This window comes from Cryptomeria japonica, chromosome 3 (genome assembly GCF_030272615.1).
Source record: "Cryptomeria japonica chromosome 3, Sugi_1.0, whole genome shotgun sequence".
Classification (NCBI taxonomy): domain Eukaryota; kingdom Viridiplantae; phylum Streptophyta; class Pinopsida; order Cupressales; family Cupressaceae; genus Cryptomeria; species Cryptomeria japonica.
In genome coordinates, this window is record NC_081407.1 from 200,105,151 (window position 1) to 200,115,059 (window position 9,909).

Below are 9,909 nucleotides of genomic sequence, written 5' to 3' on the forward strand. Positions count from 1 at the left end.
ATATGAATCAATATCATATAAAATAGAAAAATTACTTTATTTATAATAATATAAATAAAAAATGAAAAAAAAACTTTAAAAAAGACATTTCTTTTTTAAATATAAATAAATCTAAAAATCTATCTTTTTAAAATTTTGTTTCTATAACATCAAATGTTTTAAATCAATCATGGTGTAGATAAAGTATTTCTATAGTATATTAAGTTTCATTAGGACATCATATGGTCCTAATGATTCATATGGTGTCCAAAGGGGTTGAATACGGTGTCATTTGGGGTCATATGGGTCCCTTAGGGGTCACACATGGTGTTAGAACATTGTATGACCCCTTAAGACATCATACGATCCATTAGGACATCATATGGTCCTAATGGTTCATATGGTATCCTAAGGGGTTGAATAAGGTTTCATTAGAGGTCATATGAGGTCCTAAGGGGTCACACATGGTGTTACAACACCGTATGACCCCTTAGGACACCATACGAACCATTAAGACATCATATGGTCTTAATGGTTCATATAGTGTCCTAAGGGCTCATATGGTGTTGTTAGGGGTCATATGGGGTCCTAAGGGGTCATACATGGTGTTAGAACACTGTATGACCCCTTTGGACACCATACGAGCCATTAGGACATCGTATGGTTCTAATGGTTCATATAGTGTCCTAAGAGGTCATATGGTGTCATTAGGGGTCATATGGGGTCCTAAGGAGTAACACGTGGTGTTAGAACACTGTATGACCCCTTAGGACACTATATGAACCATTAGGACATCATATGGTCTTAATGGTTCATATAGTATCCTAAGGGGTTGAATACGATGTCGTTAGGGGTCATATGGGGTCCTAATGGGTCACACGTGGTGTTAGAATACCATATAACCCCTTAGGACATCATATGGTCCTAATGGTTCATATATTGTCCTAAGGGGTCATATGGTGTCGCTAGGGGTCATACGGTATCCTAAGGGGTCATGTTATGTACTAGGACGTTAAAAGGGGTCATAGAGGTTCTAATTTTTCTAATGTTTTATTTTATTTTTTAAGTTTTCTAATGTTTTTCTAAGTTTTAATTTATTATTTAATTTTTCTAGCGTTTTAATTTATTATTTAATTTTTCTAACGTTTTAATTTATTATCTAAGTTTTAATTTAGAATCTAAGTTTTAATTTAGAATCTAAGTTTTCTAAGTTTTTCCTAACGTTTTTCTAAAATGTTGAGAAAAATAATAAATATATAATTATTTAATTAAAAAAACAAATTAACAAATGAAAACTATTTTATTTACTTTTTGAAAATGAATTTAATAAAAAATAAAAGTATTAAACAAGAAAAAGGTAATTTTGTGCACCTGGAACAATGTAAGTCAAATGACAACTGTTGAGGAGTGTTGACTAGTGTTGACGAGACTCGCTCATGAAATCTCCATGTAGGGTTCTCTCTAACCGCCTCAATGGAGCCCAGATGCCAAGTTGAAAATGACAGTTCAATTGTCATTTTTCAGTTTATATAGCTGGTTAAAAAAAAAGACCATCAGGGGTTCGCATGAAGGGGGGGTTCGAGTGAACCCCCTAAAAATAAATATTTTTTTGGGGTTCAAGCAAACCCATTTTTTAAATAGGGTTCACTCGAACCATCCCCCATCAGCAGGTTCGCTCGAACCCGTAGGGGTAGTTCGAGAAAACAGTCTTAGATTGTATGAAGTAGACGAAAAACCATTTTTTCCACACCCGCAAATTTCCTTCATGGCTAAAAGTGGGAACCATTAATGTGGTTTCACCCAGTATTAGGTTTTCAAGTCCTCTATTGTTCATATGGTAGAGTTGGTTGGTTGTTGTTGTTGTTCTTTCTAACAATAAGATTATCTGTCAAAACTGATCCAAAGAATGCTTAGCACTTCTTTGATATGTGGATTCAAGTCTTGCAACTTTGAGGACACATTCATTTGGTTTGTGTAGTGTTCCAATTCAGTTTTATACTGCTAGTTTGATTGGCAAGTGAAGTTACATTACTTTGTATTATGTGTTGTCACTTGTTTTGGTCTTTTGTTGATTGAGGTAGTATATCTTATTTGGAGATCATGCTCTTTTAGCTTGAATATGAATTGAAGGTTGAGCATGGATATTGATATGGGTCTCACCATGACTTGTGTAGATCTGCATTGGGTATTTTGCATTGGAGGATATTTTTGGGCCGACTCATTAGCATGCTTTATTATTTATCTATACGTTTTGTTTGACGCCAACTTTGGAGGATGTGTTAGTGTGTGCGGTTTTTTGGAATTATTTAAGAAGGATGTGTTGTGATGTTTTTGGGTCCTCTCTATATCTTGGAGTGGGCCACATTTGATGTTATAAGTTTGGGTGGCCTCATTCATGTAATATTGTATCTTTTGTTTGTAGCCAGCCTAGTTGAGGGTTTTAATGAATGATCTTGTATCTATAGATGTTCAGTTGTATGAGTTGAGGTATGGAATGTGTGTGAATTGGTGTGATGTGGATGTGAATGATATGCAAGTAGATTTGGTCCAAAAGTCAATTTGTGAAGAGCTTTGATGATGATATCTTTAGTGTGATAATGTCCTGAGATAGTGGTTGATGTCAAATGGGTTTGTTGTGATATTGGTTGATTGGCATGTAGTGGTTAAAGGATAGTTTCAGATCAAGATATCTTTTTCAATTCAATTCATCTATTTCCAATACCCGTCGAAAGATAGTGTGTTCTTTTTGGCAACTTGTGTAGTCCTTTGTATCTTGCTCTAAGACAATGAGTTTCACTAATGCAAGTCATTTGTATCTTGCCCTAAGGTCATGCAACTTAGTTTAGCAAGTCCAATTAGGTGCAATCAGCTCCTTGGCCTTAAGCCCAAAACATTCTAATCAATTATTCATATTGTGAGAGTGATTCTTACCATGGTTTTTCCCTATTAAGGTTTTTCTACATAAATCTGGTGTTCATGTGTTTACTGTGCTTTGTGCTTTCATGTTTCATAATTGCGGTAATGAGTTAATTGTGGTTTGAAGATTTATAGATTAGAGATAAATTATTTTAAGGTCTGGACTTATTCATCCCCCCTCTCAATTCGGTGGTGTGTTCAAAAATTGGTATCAGATCTTGGTTCCTCTTAGAGAAGCTTAACCGCTTGAGGAAGAACTAAAATGACATAGAAAGTTAACTACAAAAAACTGATGTTTGATGGTAGAAATTATTCCTATTGGAAGGAAAGGATGGAATATCATTTGAAATCTCTACCAATTTGAATATGAGATATTATCAAGATTGGATATTATCTAGCTTCAATCAACTTCGCAGACTTTAAGAAATTGAAACATAGGCTTATTTAATTATTTTATTTTATTTTATTCACTTAAGTATAGTAACACATTTATAACAATAAAATCAATTTAACTCACAATTTCTATGTAATTTGTTCAAAATTTGATAACAAGAATTGTTGCTAATATATCTAGACTTATAAAAACTTATAGATCCATCTATAAAAAAATTCTGACAAAGAAATAGAAAAAAATAAAAGAATAGAAAATATATATCTTATGCTGAAAATTTACTATCCAAAATTTACCGAAGAAGGCTTCCTTCTCTTTAGTTAGTTGAAACATCACAACTGCACAATCTCCTTTAAATTAAATATTTTTCACTTTAAAAACTTCATTGTTACTATTGACTAATACCTTTGTTTTTTAATGCAAGTATCTAGATAGATAACCAATTTATTGTTGATTCTCTCTAGATTTCCTTCAAGGTATTTTTATTTTTATAAAAGACTTTATGTATCTTTTCAATAAAACTAATACTAAATTGGTGTCATATATTTATAAAAGACTTTATGTATCTTTTCAATAAAACTAATACTAAATTGGTGTCATGACTTAACTATGTGTATAGATTTACATAGATTTTCATTCAAGTATTTATCTTTTTATCATAGTGAATATTTTTTATCTAGAGTGGGTATATATTTGATATTATAAGCTAAAAATTGTATTGTTATTGAGTATTTTATAAATGTTGTTTAACCTAAAAAGTGAATATTAAATTTTATGTATAAATTTTAGAGGCTAGTAAACTAATGTGAACAAATTATTTGAAAAGCCTTTTCTTTTGCGATATCAGATTTCTACAATTCATGATGTTGCTTTGTTTGTAAGGAAAGTTAATCCCCATGTTGATTTGTCATGTCACCTAAAAATATTATGATGTATACAATAGTATTCAAAGCAAAACATTAATAGAATTGAAATTGAAGTACAAAAGTATAATGTATTATAAGTCTAATAAATCAAATTATGCCGTGGAATTCAGAGAGTTGATAAATTGAAATGGACAAAGTAGTTGAAAAGTGTTGAGTTGGTAAATTGGAATTGATTAAATAATTAAAAAATGTTTCATTGTAGGTAGAAGTAACTCCCAAATTAATTTATTTTGCTATCTAATATCTATCAAAGTGTTCAATATCATTCAAGACATTATTAAAGTTGAAATTTAAGAAAAAAAAAACAATTAAAACATTGCTATTTTTTTAAAATGACAATTTATCCTTACAATAATTGATTTCAAAATCAATTCATACAATAATACAAAAATAATTTTTTCAAAATTATTAAAATAAAAAAACTAAAAAATTATTGAATATTTTTTTCATTTTATGCCCAAATAATAATTTATAAAGAAAAATCCAATTGTAAAAGAAATTAGACAACTATGAGGTAGTGAATTTTCACCAACCTCAATCATTTTCATAAAGAACATGCCTCTCGTTTATTGTTATATTTTTTCCTTAAAAAGATAGCCAAGGGAAAACTAGGTAATTTATTTCCTTATAAAAGCAATCACTTTCATACTACCTAATGTTTCTTAGAGACAAGGGACAATAATATGATACTTGTCTTTTAAATTAACTTTCAAGAACTTTTAAAGTAAAATAAAATTAAAACGTTTAATTTTTTTAATTAAAAATAATATGATTATTTAATTTTTTATTTTTATGTATAAACAAAGTGATGGCGAATTGGTTAAGATTTGTTAAATAAAAAAAAACTATTTATTATTTTTTAATAGTTTTGTTTTTATTTTATTTTAAAAGGTATGATAAATATTATATATTTATATGTTATTCCTAATAGTCTTGTTTGTAGATATTAATATATTTTTAAAATATTGAAATTTTTAATTTTTGAAAAGTGTAACTTCAAATAATTTTTCTATCGTGATTAAGATATCACTTCTTTTTATTGTTAATATAGGAAATGCATTTCTTAACACAATTAATTTTTTTTTAAAATAATTAATAAATATTTATCGTAATAATTCAAAATAGTAATCTAAGCAAAATAATATTTTTAATTCATTGTGACAACCTTAGTAATATCGTAACAACTTTCCTTATGATTGTTAAGATGTGCATACCATCCCCTCTACTTTGTTCAACATGTCATGCATTTGTATATAATAATATCACTTGCTAAATTTTTTTTTTTTATTAAATATCAAGAAGTCACCATACAAAATCAGAGTAATCATAATAGCTCAGTCATGTTACACATTATGAAGGAGGTCTACCCCAGCAAAAAGACTACACCCTAACCCAGCATGTACATCGTCAATCAACAAGGCCTTATGTACAGATTACATACTGATTATATAGTAGATCCGAGCATTAGATTACAAAAAACAAGGAAACATAAGCAAAAGTATCAAGTGAACTAGTAAATTCCCTCTATGGGGCCATGACACCGCTGATTTCATTCCATGCAATCCATCCTTCTGGGCCTTCCATCCAAATCAGTTCTTCTCCACTGTGGATATGCTCTAGGTACTGGTGTTCAAACCGGTCTACCACTGGTATGACTGCTACCTGCTATTGTATATCTCTTTGCCTGTTAGCATTGAGTTCCCTCATGAAGTTATGGAGGTCATCTTCAGAGGGGGCTTTGTCTTCATCTCTCTTGGCCCAGGCAAAGCCATGAGAGATCTCCCATTTAAAGACAATGTCAACTCCATCAATCATGAGATCCTTGAACTTCTTCCTGGACAACTTCAAAACCACAGTAACCTACAAGCAAACATCATGCCATATGAGTCTCCTCGGAGACTTCATAAGAGTTCTAGAACATCCATTAAACACACTATTATTTCTAACTTTCCAAATGGCCTATAGAATGCTAATAGAAAGAACAGACCAAAAATCATTAAAAAATTTATTGATCTTTGCTAACATGACCATAAATGATCTCAATGATATCAATATTACTCTTAACCACAATTCCAAACATGTACCAAATTTCCTTGGGAATCAAACAATCAAATAAGATGTGGTTCACAGAATCAGTCACCCTACAACAATTGCAAATGTTGAATTCACCATTTTGGAGCTTAATAGGCAGCTGGTTTAGAATCAATCTCCACCAAAAGAAATTTCACTTAGGCTCAAGAGGAGAATGCCAAATTCTGGAGAGGGTTTTGTTCCAATAAGGGGGAGGGGGGTTGGGCAACCAAAAGCAACTCAAAATACCAAGAATCTCATCATTGTCCAACAAGGCAAAGTAAATATACTTAGATTTGACAACAAGTAATGCAAACCCATTAGTCCAAGTGAAGGAGCAAAGGGGGTTGGAGTTATCATAGCAGATCAGTGGCTAGGGAAGGGTGGAATAGGTCAAGCAAAGAAGGGAATAGGTTTTGAACTGGGATTGGGGAATGCCAAAGATATCCATGATGCCTTGCCAAGACAACAATCTCCCATCCTGAATGATATTAGTAAACATCCTAATGTCTTCCTTGGCCCATGTTTTTGTCAAGCAGCCTTGGATTAAAGCCAAGGGTTTATCCTTGTGTACTAGATTCCACCAAATAGATCGTTGCCCCCAAATTTTCTAATTCTCATCCACAATGTCATTCCCTTTGATAAATTTCCTAACCCATTCCCATGCTTTCCAAAGTGCTTTAAAGACCACCAATCCCCCGAGGAGATTGGAAATTTCCCTGCAACTAGGTCACAAAAAGGAAGCCCTTTCCATACAGAAGCCTTCTTGGGTGAAGAGTTGGAGATATTATGCCTCACTAGAACTTTTTATGGTTCCTCACCTTGTAATTCTCTAAAAAAATCACTTAGTCACTAAGGCTATACCCTAGATCCTCATATTTTTAGGCCTTAGGCCTCGCTTCTGTTTGCTCATGGTATACCACTTTCATTTGATAGCTTGCCTCTTTCTCTCCCTTTCTCATCTGACCATAAGAACTCTCTAACCAACTTCTGAATGAAGGAGAACTGATAGTTATGAAACAACCATGCTAAAGAGTAATATATATTGTAGGATGACAAATATTTTTGGCACACTTGAAATTTGCCAGCTAGTGAAAGGTAATGTTTATTCCATCTTCTGAGCTTTTTATCTATCTTTATCTTAACCCACTCCCACATAGACTTCAGGTTAGGGTAGATTGCAAATTATATACCTAAATACTTGACATGAAGCTCATGACCTCCCCACTAAATAGGATACTCAGAGAACCAACCCGGTGGATTCTCATTCCATCCTAGCATGACAGATTTTGGAAGGGAGAGCTTGCTCCTAGAAGCTCTGCAAAATGAATCAATTTTGGTCATCAATGCCCCATATTATTCTCTTCTAAGGCCATCAGAATAGTTGTGTCATCAACGAATTGAATATTCAAGATTTCATCTCTATTGGGAAGTTTGATCCCCTTAACTTTATCTAGAGAGAGAGTTGTCCTTGAGTAAATAAAATTGAGCATCTGCAGAAAGAATGAATAGAGCAGGGGCCAAGGGGCAGCCCTATCTAATGGACCTAGAGAGGTTGAAAAAATCAGACCTTTCCACGTTAACATCCACACAGGCTGATGCATCTTTCATTAGTCTTAACCATCTGACATAAGAAATTAGGAAATCTCATACTCTCCAAAACCATGAACACAAACTTCCACTCAATCTTGTCATATGCCTTTTCAAAGTCTAGGAGCATCATGGCACTATTTTGGTTAGCTTTCATAGCCCAATGCATAGATTCCCAATAGGTAAGTAAGTTTTCTAGGATATACCTTCCCTTGACCAAAATAGATTGGGTGTTGTTCACCACCTTAGGTAATACCTTCTCAAGTCTCTTGGCCAAGATTTTATAAGAAATGTTTAGAAGGGTGAGAGGTATCCAATTTTTTATGAGGGTTTTGTAACCATCTTTAGGAGTTAGATTAATCACATGACTATTAATCTTATTGCCCAAGGATCCCTTCTCAAATGCTTCCTTGTACAAGGAGAACAAGTCCTCACAGATCCAATCAACATTCTTTTTGTAAAATTCAATGGGTATCCCATCAGGCCCTCGTGCCTTATCATTCTTGAGGGCCTGAATTGCCATCCTAATCTCTTCCATAGTAAGAGGTATACTAAGCACCATGGCATCCTCCTAGTCAAACTTTTTTGGCAAAATAGACTTGATTCTATGTCTAGCCTCCTCTACATCAGGACCCTGATCCTCTGAAGTGAACAAATTTTGCTAATATTGAGCAAAGGCTTTTAGGATATCTTCTTGTTTAGTGATAGTATTCCCTTCCTCACAAATCTCCTCAATATTTTCCTTAGCCTCCTTTCTTCTGAGAATCTCAAAGAAGAATTTGGAACCTTTGTCCCCATGATAAATCCAACTGATTCTCGCTCTAACCTTGGCACCTTGTATCTTCTAATTTTGGAGCCTTCTCAAGTTATCCTTAACAACCTTGAGATTAACTAAATCATCTACATTATCAAGTTGCCTTTGGAGTAGATCCTCTGCTTCAACCAAGGATTCATGAAGATTAGATTTAGCTCTTCTACTATCTAGGGCCTTCTTCTTACCAATAGTATGAAATAGTACCCCCAACTCTCATTATTTTGGTTCCATTTATCTATGGGGCTGTTGAGATTATGGTGCCAACAATTGTACTTTATAATGATATAGGAGGCAAAAACAACATCCTCATCACTCAGGAGAGAGGTATTCAGATAGGATGATTCTCTTCTACCCTTGGAAGGGTAAGGGGAGGCCTTGAGGAAAAAGGTGATAGTAATGGGGTGGTGATCAGACAAAGTGTAGGGAGCCACTTTGACACGGTTCCTGTTATCATCATCCATAATATTAAATGCATCATTGTCCAAATAAAACCTATCCAATCTGCAATAAATCCTCTTCCTACCCTGCTAAAAGTTGCACCAAGTGTACTAGATATCTCAACAATCTAGCTTATTCCCAGCCAGGAGGTCCCAAATTCTCAATTTATTAACCATTCTCATCCAAAAGAATTTCTCATTTGGCTTCCATTTGAATTTGTTTCCTCTGGACTTATCCTGGGGATGTTCTACCATATTAAAATCTCCCCCAAATATCCAAGGAATATCCTCAAGGCTACCCATCTAGTTCCATAAATAAATATGCTCTCTATGGTCATTGGGAGCATAAAAGGATGCAAACCCAAATATATAATCTTTATAGGTCAAAGTAATCCACACAACCCTGTTGTATGGTGAGAAATCCCAACTTTTAACAAATTTAGCCCATCTTTTACTTACTAAGAGAGCAGCTCCCCCTTTCCCTTTGTAATGATTTATGAAAAAATATGATGCCTTTCTCCATATAAACTTCATGTTAATGTCAAGTGAGAATTGAAGTGCTTTGACCTCCTGAAGCATTTAAAAATTAATATTCTTCTTCAAAATTTTAGGAATCTTTTAATAACATACTTCCTATCTGAGGATTCAAGTCCCCTCACATTCCATGAAACACAGTTCAAATCCATGAGAGGAATTAGAGTGTTGTAGCCATTAGGACCCTAAATTTCTTGTAGTACTTGGGAAAAGTAGTTCTAGGTCCAGGAAAGTCATGCTTCTTATTGGTAG